The sequence below is a fragment of the Pteropus medius genome, unplaced genomic scaffold, assembly GCF_902729225.1.
Source record: "Pteropus medius unplaced genomic scaffold, Ma_sr-lr_union100, whole genome shotgun sequence".
NCBI classification, from domain to species: Eukaryota; Metazoa; Chordata; class Mammalia; order Chiroptera; family Pteropodidae; genus Pteropus; species Pteropus medius.
The window spans coordinates 19,337,830-19,352,591 of NW_024352787.1; positions in this window are offsets into that span (position 1 = coordinate 19,337,830).

Below are 14,762 nucleotides of genomic sequence, written 5' to 3' on the forward strand. Positions count from 1 at the left end.
GTGTGTGTGTGTGTGCATATCGGTTAAAAGAGTTAGAACTTTTTTGACTATAAGCATCAGGAAACTAACTTACACTTGTTTCAACAACAACAAAAAATCATGGGATATCTTACAGAATCAGGAAACAGTCTGACCTCTTTCAGTCTTAATTCTTAAAAGCCCAGAGAAGGGATGAAAATCAGTAGACTATATCCAGTAAGTGGAAGAACTTTGTAGGTACCATGTGGGTTTGGCCAGGAGCATGGGGTGGTAGGAAGGCACATCTTAGTGTTAGATAGGACAAGGGTCTCAAGGTCTGGGCAGTTCTTATTAAATGCTATTCTTGTTAATTGTCAAAATGTAGTACAGTATTTTACAGATGCAACTGTAAACGGTATGAGCTTGACAGGAACCCAATCAGATAAGGGATAAGGGATAAGCCTAGCTCATTGCGAAGAAGAAATCAACACGTAAGTAACCAAAGAGTGTATATAAGCAATGACTAAGCCTCCCTTCAAGGGGACAGAGCTTTGGATGTGAATCTCCTCTCTTTTATTTGCTTCAAGTAAATAAAACTACCTAATGACAACCGCATCTCATTCTTGAATAAAACACCCCAAGCAGTGAACTCCTTGAGTTCGGTAATACTAGGAAAGGGTACTGTACAAAAAAATCCAATAAATGTCTACCACAACATATTATGAGTAGTTAAAACAGGCTTTCTGTACCATTAGTCCATTGAATTGCAATAAACAGAACTGGGATGGAGAAAAACAGGGTCAACCTTGGTAGAGAATTCCCATCTCCTAAATCATCTGGTAGGGCATGGTTTTCTTCTCCATGGCCGGTCTTACCATGAAGACCTTTCCACTCATCTGCACCATTGACAGGCATTGAAGCACAATAAAAAGAAGGCAGAAGATGTGTCTCTAGAATGAGATAAGGGATTAGGAGTAGGAGCTGGCTTGTGGAAACAGCAAGGCCAGAACATCCCAATTTGATGTAGGATCTACAAAAATCAGAGCAAAGAAAAGGCATAAAGGGAAGAACATTCCAGATGGCCTTAGGAGGTGGTTGGTGGGGAGATAGAGAAGTTCCGCTAAAACTTTCCAGACATTTGTATGTCAAATAAAAAGTTGGCGATATATCATCTAGATATGTCAGGCCTTGAGGTCTTGTGCTGCTACATAAGTATGGTGGGGACTAGGGCAACTATTTTTTTTTTTCAGTAGCTGTCAAACCAGCTAGAAACATTAATTAGAATCTAACAGGATTACCTAAAGATGAAGTCTGGCTTCACTTTAGTGTGCAGTGTTATCTTTCATATTCATTTTGTGAACTTATTTCTAGTATTCTTCTTAATATGTTCTCTTTTTTGAGGGGATAAGCCTTCCCTAGTGATGATTAAAGTTATTTCTTTCCTTAAAGCAACAATCAAAAGACCCTAGGTCAGGGACCTGTAACTAAAGTGGCACTGTTCTGTGATAACAGTGCCACAAATGGTGGATAAGTTCCTTTCTTGTCACAATTCAATAAATAACTGGAGTTGAGCAGAAACATAATAAAGTAAAACAAAATCTTGTGGTAATTAAGTGTGGTTTTCTTCATGAGCCAATATTCAATGTAAGTATAAAACAACTAAACCAACATCAGAGTGTTTTTAATTTCTTTAATTATCGATACTGCAGCAGTTATATTTTCTATTTTTCATAACATGTATAGGTTCAATGATATTGTGGACGAAATAGTTTTCTAGATAAAAAACATTTACATTACTGTTTATACAAAAAAAAATGAACACTAAGTTTCAATTAATTAGCAGAGTGGTTATGTAAACTTTTAGAACACAATTGGAGCTGCCATTGCTTTCACCTAGTACAGCAGACCCTTATTGCCTCTCCTCTTTTCTCTCCTCCTCTCCCTCTTCATTGTCAATTTTTAGTGTCTTTGTGTTTGAAAGACTCAAATACATGGAATAGAAAGCTCTTGTTACACAAACACACCTTGAAATTGGATTCGTGCTGAAAAATGGACCTCGTTTCACAAATGATATTTGGAGCCAATGGCAGGATGTGTTTAAGTATTTTGTTTCAAAGTTTTGATTGAAAATGAAAGATTCTGTATAAAATAATACATTTTCTTGGCACAGCTAAACACCTGGAATCTGAACAGATTGAATTCATGCTTTAAGTTAAAAAAATTAGTTTTGTGCTTTCCTGTCAAAAATATTAAAGAAGTTCCGTAAATAGATTGCACATAAGCAGTTCATGTCTGGGGAAAACCCAAACAGGTGGCTTGTGAAATATTTGTAAGACATGCAATAGGAATCCAAAGGATGAATAAAAGATTTTCTAAATTATTCACAATTACCATGGTAGAGTATTCTTGCTATTTCCAAAGAACTCTTATGACAACTTCAAAGGTCCTCTGATCAAGCCATTTCATTCTAAACATTTTTTCTAAGAAAATATTTGTAAATTGTATAAGTGCAGAAAGATACAATGTTCATCACAATATGGTTTATAATAAAAAAATTGAAAGCAATATAAATTTTCAAAAGTAGGGGATTGGCTACGTAAATTATAATAATTCTGTAGAAAACTATACAAGCACAGACAATTATGTAGCTCTACCTGTATTTATGTGGATTTACATTTTAGAACTACTAATAAATAAAAAACATGCCACAGAAATGTAAAATATGATTCAAATTATATTTAAAATTACATAATCCCCTGTATATACATATAAAGAAAATCTGGAAAAATGTCTGCAAAATGTATCACAACAAACATAAGGAGAAAAAAAAATCTTTCTGGAGTCTCTTCTTTTTCTTACTCATTACTGTCTAATATTTGACAGGTCTTTTTACAAAGAGATTAAACTTTGCCATTCTCTTTAGAAATCATAGATGTGAAGTATTAACATACATAAAGTGATGATCACTTATGGGAAATTATCATGGAAAAGGGTAACCAGCAGGATTTTCTACCCTCACTATGGGTAAGATACAACTTTATACTTTCTGTAATTGTACAGAAAATAATTTTGGTGAAAAAAAGGACTTTATATTTTAGAGCAGTTTTAGATTTACAACAGAATTGACAGGAAAGTAGAAAATTTCTCACATATCACTCCCCTTACATGTGCATAACCTCCTCCACTATAAAATATTGTTCATCAGAGTGGCATATTTTTTAGAACTGATAAACCTATGTTGACACATCACAATCACCCAAAGTCTATAGTTTGCTTTATTGTTCCATCTCTGTGTTGTACATTCTATGGGTTTGGACAAAACCACCCCCAGCAACCACTAATCTTTTTATTGTTTCCGTAGTTTTGCCTTTTCCAGAATGTCATATAGTTGGAATCATATAGTAGGTCACCTTTTCAGATTGGCTTCTTTTACTAAGTAATATGAATTTAAGCTTCCTCCATATCTTTTCATGGATTGATAGCTCATTTCTTTTTAGTGCTAAATAATATTTCACTGTCTGGATATATATTACAGTTTATTTATCCATTCACCTATGGAAGGACATGTTGGTTGCTTCCAAATTTTAGCAATTATGAATAAAGTTGCCATAAGTATCCACGTGCAGGTTTTTGTTTGGACATAAACATTCAACTTCTTTGAGTAGATACCAAGGAGCAAGATTGCTGCATTGTAAGGTAAAAGTATGTTTAGTTTTGTAAGAAACCTCCAATCCGTCTTCTAAAGTGGTTTCACCATTTTGCCTTCCCACAGGCCCTGTTGCTCTATATCCTCACCAGCATTTTGTGTTGTCTGTGTACCAGATTTTGGACATTCTTATAGGTGTGTAGTGGTATCTCACTGTTGTTTTGATTTGCATTTCTTTGATGGCATACAATGTGGATCATCTTTTTTGTATGCTTGTTTGCTATCTATATATTTTTGAAGTTGTCTGTTAAGGTCTTTGGCCCAATTTTTAATCAGGTTGTTTGTTGTTTTAAGAATTCTTTGTACATTTTGGGTAAGTCTTTTATTAGATGTGTCATTTGCAAATATTTTCTCCCAGTATTTGGCTTGTCTTTTAATTCTCTTACACTGTCTTTCACAGAATAAAAATTTTAAATTTTAATGAAATACAGCTTAACAGTTATTTTTTTGTGAATCATGTCTTATTCTGTTCCACTGATCTATTCATCTGGTCTTTAGCCAATACTGTTTTGATTACTGTGCTTTAGAGTAAGTCTTAGAATTATGTAGAGTAAGTCCTACAGCTTTGTACTTCTCCTTCAATATTGTGCTGGCTATTCTGGATAATTTGCCTCTCTGTATAAACTTTAGAATTAGTTTGTTGATATCCATATAACTTGATGAGATTTTGATTGAAATTGCATAGTCCGTAGGCCAAGTTGGGAAGAACTGACATCTTGACACTACTGAGTCTTCCTGTTCAATAACATGTAACATCTTTCTATTTATTTGGTTCTTTGATTTCGATCATCAGAGTTGTGTGGTATTTCTCATACACATATTGTACATATTTTGTTAAAGTTTTATCTAAGTATTTCATTTTTGAGGTGCTAATGTAAATGGTAACGTGTTTTTAATTTCAAATTCTATTTGTACATTGCTGGTATATAGAAAAGCAATTAACTTTCATATATTAACCTTGTACTCTGCACCTATGCCATAATCACTTATTAGTTTCGGGAGGGTTTCTGTTTATTCTTTCACATTTTCTAAATAGACAACCATGTCATCTGCAAACAAAGATAGTTTCGTATCTCCATTCTCAATCTGTATACCTTTTATTTTCTTTTCCTTGCTTTATCTCATTGGCAAGAGCTTCCAGTATGATGTTGAAAAGGACTGGTGAGAGGAAACATCCCTGCCTTGTACTTGAGCTTAATGAGAAAGCTTCGAGTTTCTCACCATTGAGTACGATATTAGTTGTAGATTTTTGGAGTTAGTCTTTATCAAGTTGAAGACATTTTTCTCTATTGCTAGTTTACTAAGAATTTTTTTTTCATTAATGGGTGTTTCTACATCATTGTTATGGTCACCATCTTTTTTAGTCTGTTGATACATTACATTAATTAACTTTTAAATATAGAACCAGCCTTGAATACCAGGTATCAATCTATTATGGTCATGGTATATAATTATTTTTATACATTTTTTAGAGTGGATTTGATAGTATTTTGTTCAGGACTTTTAAATCTTGTTCATGAGAGATATTGGTCTGTAGTTTTTGTTCCTTGGAACATCTTTGCCTGGTTACAGTATTAGGGTAATGCTGGCCTCACAGAATGATTTAGTAAGTACTCCCTCTGCTTCTGTCTCTGAAAGAGGTTGTAGAGATTTGCTATAATTTCTTTTTTAAATGTTTGGCAGAATTCACAAGTGAACCCATCTGGGCTTGGTCTTTTCTTTTTTGGAAATTTGTAAATTACTGATTGACTAAACATCTTTAACGGATTTAGGCCTATTTATGTTGTCTATTTCTTCTTGTGTAACTATTAGCAGATCGTGTCTTTCAAAGAATTAGTTCATTTCATCCAGTTTATCAAATTCGTGGGCATAGAGTTGCTCGTAGTATTCCTTTACTATCCTTTTAATGTCCATGGAATTTGTAGTGATGTCTTCTCTTTATTTCTGATGTTAGTAATTCATGTCTTCTTTTTCTTCATGAGCCTGGCTAGAGGTTTATTAATTTTATTGATCTATTCAAAGAATCAGCTTTTGGTTTTGTTGATTTTTTCCACTGATTCCCTATTTTCAGTTTCACTGATCGGCTCTAATTCTTATTATTTCTTTTCTTCTGGTTACGTTGGATTTAATTTGCTAATCTATTTCTAGTTTCCTAAATTAGAAACTTAGATGATTGAATTTAGATCTTTATCCTTTTCTAATACATACATTTGATGCTATAATTTTCCCACTATGCACTACTTTTACTGAATCCTATAAATTTTGATAAGCTGTGTTTTCATTTTCACTTAGTTCAAAATATTTTTATGTTTTGTTGAGATCTCTTCTTTGGCCCATGTATGTTTTACTCTTGGGATTTTCTAGTTTATTGATTTCTAGTTTAATTCCACTTTGGTTTGTGAGGAGACGTGCCTGATTTCTATTCTTTTAAATTTGTTGAGGTGTGTTCTATGGCCCAGGAACATTTTGGTGAATGTTCCTTGTGAGCCTAGCAAAAATGTGTATTCTGCTGTTTCTGGATGAAGCAGTCCATAAATATCCATTATATTCAATTGACTGATGGTGTTGCTGAATTCAACTATGTGCTTACTAATTTTCTGCTCATCTGTCCATTTCTGATAGAGAGGTATAGATATCTCCAACTATAATGTCCTTTAATCTATTTCTCCTTGAAGTTCTATCAGTGTTTGCCTCACATAGTTTGATACTCTGTTGTTAGACGCAGGCATATTAAGAACTGTCGTATCTTCTTGGAGAATTCACCCCATTTATCATTATGTAATGCCCTACTTTACCCCTGATAACTTTCCTTACTTTGAAGTCTGCTCTGTCTGAAATTGATATAGTTACTCCTTTCTTGATTAATGTTAGCGTGTTATATTTTTCTCTACATATTTACTTTTAATCTATGTGTCTTTATATTTAATGTGGGTTTCTTATAGTCAACATATTATTGGGCTGTGTTTTTTTAATCTACTCTGAGATCTTTGTCTTTTAATTGCTGCATTTAAGCCATTAACATTCAAAGTAATTGTTGATATAGTTGGATTAACATTGATCATATTTGTTACTTTTAATTCGTTGCCCATGTTCTTTGATCCTATTTTTGTTTTCTAGTTTTTTTCTGCCTTTTTAATTAAGTTTTTTATATGATTCCATTTTCTCTCTTTTCTTATCATATCAGTTATACCTCTTTTAAAATAAAAATTTAGTGGTTGCCCTAGAGTTTGCAATATACATTTACAACAAATCCAAGTCCACTTCAAATAGCACTAATACTATGTCACAGGTAGTATGTGTATCTTATACTGACCAAATAATCTTAATTCCTTCTTCTCCTTTGTATCATAGCATACATAAGCATATATATGTGATATACATAAGCATATAAATGTGATATACATAAGCATACATTGTATTGAACATGTAGTTGAATACATTGTTGCTATCATTATTTTCTGACCTGTGTTATTTTTCTTTCTAAAATTTTTAACATTTTTTGCAAGTCAGGTCTACTAGCAATAATTTATTTCAATTTTTGTTTGCCGAGAAAGTCTATTTCTTCTTCAGTGTTGAAAAATTATTTCACAGGGCTACAGAATTCTAAGACTTTTTTTCTCTCTCAACATTTTAATTATTTCACTCCACTCTTTTCTTGCTTGCGTAGTTTCTGAGGAGAATTTGGATCTCCCCATCCCCTCTACCCCCCAGCTTCTTTCAGAATTTTTTTCTTTATCTTTGATTTTCTTGTAATTTGAAAACAATATGCCTACATGTTCTTTGTTTGTTTGTTTATTTTTAACGTTGATCATGTTTGGTGTTCTCTGAGCTTCCTGGATCCATGGTTTGGTGTCTCGCATTAATTTGGGGAAATTCCCAGTCATTGTTTTACGTATTTCTTCTGTTCCTTCTCTCTTTTCCTTCTGGCATTCCCATTACATGTATGTTACACCTTTTGTAGTTGGCCCACAGTCTTTGGATATTCTGTTCTGTTTTTTTTTTTTTTCCTGGTCCTTTATCTCTTCGTTCTTTTGTTTTCAAGGATTCTTTTGATATATCTTCTAGTTCAGAGATACTTTCCTAAGCAATGTCTAGTGTACAAATAAGCCCACCAAAGCCATTCTTCATTTCTGTTACACTGCTTTTTATGGCTAGCATTTCTTTTGGTTCTTTCTTAGGATTTCCAGCTATTTGCTTACATTACCCATCTGTTCTTGCATGCTGTCTACTTTATCCATTAGACCCCTTAGCACATTAATCATTTTTTTTTTCTTAATTCCTAGTCGGTAGCTCCAACATTCCTTCCATGTCTCATTTTGGTGCTTGCTCTGTTTCTTCAGATTGTTTTTCTGCCTTTTGATATGTCTTGTAGTTTTTTTCCTGATATCTGGACATGATATGCTAGGAAAAGGAACTGCTATAAATAGGCCTTTCAGAATGTGGTGGTAAAATGTGGGGGGAGAGAAAGCACTCTATAGTCCCGGGATTAAGTCTCATCTTTTAGAGAGTCTGGGCTTTTAGTCAGTCTGTGAACTTCACAAGTTTTTCTTAGTTTTCTCTCCCCCTTTAGGTGGAGCAGGATAGCTAGAGTGGGAAGCAGTTGGTATTTCCCTTCTCCCAAGTCACTTAGGCTTTGGTTAAATAGTTTCTCCTGAAGGCAGACCTTGTTAAGAACAGAGTCTTCTGGCTAATTTCACAGTGATTCCTTCTCCCTGGTCCCCTGCCTGAAGACTGAGGAGATTTTCCTTGATATTTATGGGAACCTGGTTGAGTTCCTGGAGGTAAATCTCACAATACTGTTGGGCGCCCACTATACCTGGGAATCCCTGGAATTTTTTTGTTTGTTTGTTTTTTCACTTATAAATCTATGTGATTTATTTTGCTCAGCTTTTTGTGTTTTATTAGTTTCAGGTATACAGTACAATGGTTAGACATTTACATAATTTACCAAGTGTTCCTCCTCGATTACTCTAGCACCCATCTGGCACTATACACGGCCATTACAATAATATTGACTATACTCCCTATGCTCTACATCCTGATTTGTACTTTCTCATCCCTTAACTTCTTTCACCAAGCCTTCCAACCCCTCTGCCAGTTTGTTCTCTGTATCTGTGAGTCTGTTTTCATTTAGTTTGTTTCTTTTGCTCCTCAGATTCCTGGAGTTTCTAACTCTCAGATTTGTCCACTCTGAGCACCAAGTACAGTTCAGAATTTCCCACCCTAACACTGGTTTCCATGGCAGTTTCTCCTTGTGAATCTCTGCTCTGGAATGCCATGACTCCCTCTATTCTCCTGTTGGTCTCTCCAATCTTGAGGACAGAAGTTTGTCCTGAGTGTGATTTTTCAGTTTGTTCAGCTTTTTACTTATAGTTAGAACAGAGTAGTGAGTTCCAAATTCCTCAAATGAAGAAATAGAAACTGGAAGTTTCTGTTTTTTGGTCATGCTCTCACTTTATCTGTCTGAGATGTCTGATAATCCCTAAACAGAGTTTCCTTTGAGGGACCAGGTTAAGGACAACTCTGAACATCCCTAAAATTCCTTTTCTTCTTCTTATAAAAACAAATAAGGCCAGGTCCTCTAAGTGAGGATCATAGAAATGGAACATGGGAAGGAGATTGCAATGTTTTTTATATGGATGTTCAAGTGCAGAAAACACAATAGCAGCACAATAATAATAAAAACATCTATGCCCCAACCTCCTACTCAGAAGTTTATATGCATTTTGTCTTTTATTTTTTGCAATAACCCTGAGAAGGTACTGTTAGTCCATTTGACAGACGAGATTACTGGAACTTTGTAAAGTTAACATACTTTTCTAAGTAAGTACTGTAAATAGTACAGATAGGATCTGGATTCTGATTTGACCACTTTTTAAGTTCTTAAACATCACAATGAACTGGAAAAAAATAAAGGCGAGTTTACACTCTAGGGGCACTGTGCCAGCCCTATGCCCCAAGATCGCAAAACATTATAATGTAAAATTTTGTTCTCACACACATGCCTGTGTGATTTATCCCTTTCTCCTTTTGCTATTCTCAAGTGCACAAATAGGAAAATGATCATTCACTGGTGTACAATAGGTGATATCTTTATGGCCAAATTCTCAGTGAGTTCCCACCACTGTATCAATTAGGATTAAGTCTGGATGCATGTGCTAGACAGCCCACAATAACACAAGTTTTTATTATTTCATTCAAAATCAATCTGGAGGCAGGCAGTCTAGGGGGTCATGGTGGCTACAAAACATCATCAGGAACACAGGCTGCTTCTATATTTTTACTTCATCCTTAGCATTGGGTTTCCATCCTCAAGGTTACCTCATGGACCTAGATGATTACTGGAGAACCTGGTAGCAGAAAAGGTGTAAGGGATATCTCCAGCTGTGTGTCACCCTTTAAGAATCTTTCTTAGAAAGCACACAACACAGCCATTGACTGAAACTTAATCACATAGCCACACCTGACTGTATTATGGAGCCAAGAAATGTAGTCTTTTATCTAAGGGGATTTCTGCCCCCAATATTATAGGGTTTCTTTTATTAAGGAAGTAGAAGTAAATGGATATTAGGCAGGAAATTAGCAAGCATTGCCACAACTGCCTATGGAATTATGCGTAATGGTTGACATTGACAGACTCTAATGTCGTCCTCCTTAATTAGTCTTATATCTGTCTGACTCTTTGGATGCTATTTCACATCTTTGTGTCTCTTTTCATACTGTTCCCTTCACATGCAATATTTTCCTTTTCCTCTGTTCTTTAACATCGGCCTCTTACCCATCCTTTAAAACCTTGTTAACCATTCTTTAAGCACCACCTAATGTGCTACTTCCTCCGTGAAGACATCTCGGAACTTTTCAATGGATCTGATCACTCCCATCTTTGAACCCTCACACAACTGATGTAAAATAAACTTCACAAATACCACCTTCATCATGTCATGTTCTACTCTAAACCTTCAATGTCTCCTTATTTTCTCATGAAAGAGATAGTGGCAGGGCACCAAGGAAGTCTAGTTCTTGAGAAAACATTGTGATATGGAGATATGTTAAATTAATTAACATATTGTTAAATTAATTAACAAATGTTGAATTAATTAACATTTGTTGACTTGGTCAACGAATAATTATTGAGCTCCAATTATGCACTAGGCACTGTGCTAGGTTCTGGGGACATTTAAAAATAAGAAGCTATCAAAGCAAATGTGATAGTTTCCTTCTGATTCTTTTGTTAGGACTTATTTATTATTTTTAATTTTTTTTTCTCTTAGTGCTTGTTTGTAGCCATGCAATAACAAAATCAAAGATTCCAAGAAAACATGTAAGTGTGTGACTTGTTTTGAATCAAGGAAATTTGCTGCTTAAATTAAACCACAATATTTTCCCAATTTATATAAAAAAAGTAATTAATGGGGAAAATATGTCTTTAGGACTTTTACAGATTTTCTTAGAATCAGTGACTAGAAAATCACTTCAGTGAGTCTAAACTCCATCCTCTTCAATGTTCCTTCAAATATATATATATATTCTCAAAAATTATATTTTCCCTTTATTGGTTAGGCCCTCTGCACTTCAAATATCAATTCCATGCTGAAGATCTCAGAATACTTATGTCTAACACCAGACTTCTCTTAGTTTCAAAACTAAATAACCAGTGTTCTGCTAACATTCTTTTTCAAGTCAATAGGAAAAAGACCAATTTCCCACCTGAAAATGAGTAAAGATTGAGAGTAGAAATGCAGAAAAGAATTGAAAATGGTGAGCAAATATATGAAAAAATATCAACTTATCAAAATTCAAAGAAATATGTGTTAAAACAAAAAGTAAAATACTGTCCCCCCCCCAATAAATTGATGACATTTTAAAGAAAATGCAATATCAAACAGAATATCTAATGTTTGATGGTAGGAAGGTATAGAGAATAGAGATATCGTATATAACTCTTGGGAATATAAATTATGAGAAATGGAACATACAGACAATGGCCAGACCAGATATAAAAACCAAACTCTGACCAACAGTCTGCAGCAACCTACTCAGGAAACCAACCCTTCACCTTCAATAACCAGCCCAGGAAGGCTGCCTGCTGTAAGGCAGACTTGCAGGAAGCCAGACTGCTATCTCTAGTAACATTCCAGGAAGTTAAACAAAAACTTCTGTAATAATCAGCCCAAAGTGACCAGGACTTGATTAATATAAAGAAGAGCTTCAATAATTTTTATCCCCACTTCCGATTTAGGACCAACCTGAGAAAGCTAAATATGCACCCCTAACCAATCACACTGGATGCCCCCTCCTAATTGTAGCCCAGTAGTGTAATGTGGTGTAGCTTTCCTAGTCACTGGCTATCAAGCAATACCATTAGATTGAAAAAGGTAGCAATCGAAGAAGGAATAGAAGCTAAAGACTGAGAAAAGCCTCCAATCTAGGCACACCTGAAGCCTTCATGTTTTATACAATAAAGCTTTCCCACTCCTGCTGTCTTTGTGTCTCTGCCCAAATGTAAGTGATGGTGGCTGATTTTCTTGCTAGAGCAGGATCTAAATAAAATAGCCTTGGATTTACTCATTTGGTTGGTCTATATTTCTACAATTGATACCACCTTCTACTAAAGCATCTGCTAAAATTATGTGTAGGAATATTAATTATATATAATCATAGTATGAATTAAAAAGAATTATGGTATTTTCATAGAATGCAACTTTAACGTGCACCATTAAATCATGTTTTTATAAAACATTTTATAATGTTATGGAAAATGACCTTGAAATATGACTAAGTGAAGAAATCTGATGACAAAACTTGATAATATAATTTTTGTTTAAAAACCTTTAAATAAACACAAAGAAAGAGGGACGGAAGGAGAGAGAGACAGAGAGAGAAGAAATATATCCAATAATGATGATATGGAGGAAAAAATTATAAGCAGCTTTTGAATTGTATTTTTTGTATTTTTCCAATTATCTATGATAAATATGCATTACTTTTGTAATTAGAAAAATGTTCTTTAAAAAAATCTAGTGTGTTTGTTTAGAGAAACTTTCAATAGGCTGTGTCTCAAAATGACATCTAGACCATTAGAAGGTAACAAGTTTCAGAGGGTACAGATTTTGAAAATATAAACTACGAAATAAGCCGCGCTGTTCCAAAGTTGCTAAAAACAACAAATATTTTAGCTCTTTGTGAGAGAAAATTAAGGAAAGGTTAAGACCATTGCTTGTAGCCCAGTAGTGTAATGTGGTGTAGCTTTCCTAGTCACTGGCTATCAAGCAGTACCATTAGATTGAAAAAGGTAGCAATCGAAGAAGGAATAGAAGCTAAAGACTGAGAAAAGAAATTTTAAAGTACCACTTAATTATAAGGAATGTAAGGGTGACTTTTTTTTACCTTACCCTTCCACTTTGCTGGTTTTTTGAATTTACTAAATTTAGAAATTCTGTCTTATAGTGGAAAATGTTGAAGCCATTCATATTGTTTAAACAATGAAGTAGGTTGTTACTATGAATAAATGACAATTTATTGAGTTAATAAACCATTTCAGGTCTAAATAACAAATTTATAAGACACATCTGTAAAACCAGTGAACCACTTTACAGATGTCATGGTTTAAGTCTGATTGAAGCCTATTCTCAGTATTAGGTGCTATAGATTGTGAATGAGAAGTTAACTATTAATATCTAGCTCTATAGCTTGAAGGTGGGAAATGTGAACCGATGATGTACAAGAAAAAAAATAAGTGTTTTGCCAGAGAATGAAAGACTGTCAGGCTGAACACTTCTCAAACTTTAAATATTACCTGGGGATATTATTAAAATCTGGATTCTGGTTCAGTAGGTTTCTGGAGAGGCCTCAAGTTCATTTCTAACAAGCTCTCAAGTGATATTGATGCTGCTGGTCTGTGAGCCACAGTGTGAGTAGCAGGAAGCTAGGGGACATTCTAGATAAGGGAGCCCAAAACTTCCATTTCTTATTAGAAAACTTGCGGTGTGAAGGTCATATGTGAATTTCATCTTGCGCATGGGCCTAGCATGAACCTGCTTGCCTCTAGTGGGTTTCCTCTAATTCATCTTTTCATAACTGTGTCTCTTCACCTTTCCAGCTTGTCCAAAAGGAAATAATAATAGATCCAATGCTCATCATATTTTATTATAGTCAATACAGAACACTGAATGGAAACAGACTTGGGGAATCCAGAGTCTCTGATGTTACATGAGCAGAAAAGAATCTACAGTGAACTTTGGCTACATCTTCATTCAGGCCCATTAGAGGTTTATGGGTAGGTCTATCTCAAAATGAAAAAAGGGAAATTTACAGTTTTTGAGGAAAGTCAGAAAAGTAGAGGGTCTAGGCTTAGTTCTTTTTCCTATGGAGACTTGACTGAGGGCTTCCACAGTCTCTTTGGTCTGTGTAAGAGTCTTTGTGGAACTTGGAGCCCTTCATGAATAATATATTGGTCTGGGCTGCTTTGCAAGAGATGATCTTAGTGCATTGGGTGATTGGCTATGGATACCTAAATGCCTTGGGGTTGGCCTGTCTACATTCCCTTGTGACTGACTGATCAGCAGAATGGAAAAAGTACCCCAGTGAGGCTTGGAGGAAGAGGATAGAACTAAGGCTATTTAAGCCCTGGGGAGAAGACAAGTGTCTTATATGAGGTCACCCTGGCCATGGGAATCATGGGTTGAGTAGGTTACTCCTAGAGAGTTATAGAGTGTTAAGTCTATGACTTCCTACTAGGTCAGAGTTAATAAGCACAGGGAGTCAAAAAGAGTATTTTAGCACGTCACGTGTTGCCATTTGTGTTGGGCCTTCTGCTAGTTACTAGCTACTAAAGATGAGGGGAAAGAGGAAAATGCCTGTCTTTGTACAAGATGCTGCAAATTCCTGAGAATTAGGAAAGAGAGTTCAAAATGCCCAGAAACATGGAGAGATCATTCATTCTCAAGGATGCAAGTAATGCAGTGGTTTTACATATTTTTACCAAGGACAAATTTTTATTCTATCTCGAATATTTGCCTATAGAATATATTCAATAAAAGTTTAATAAATAACTTAATTAAACAACAGAGAACTTTTTTAATGTCAATGTCCAGATGCC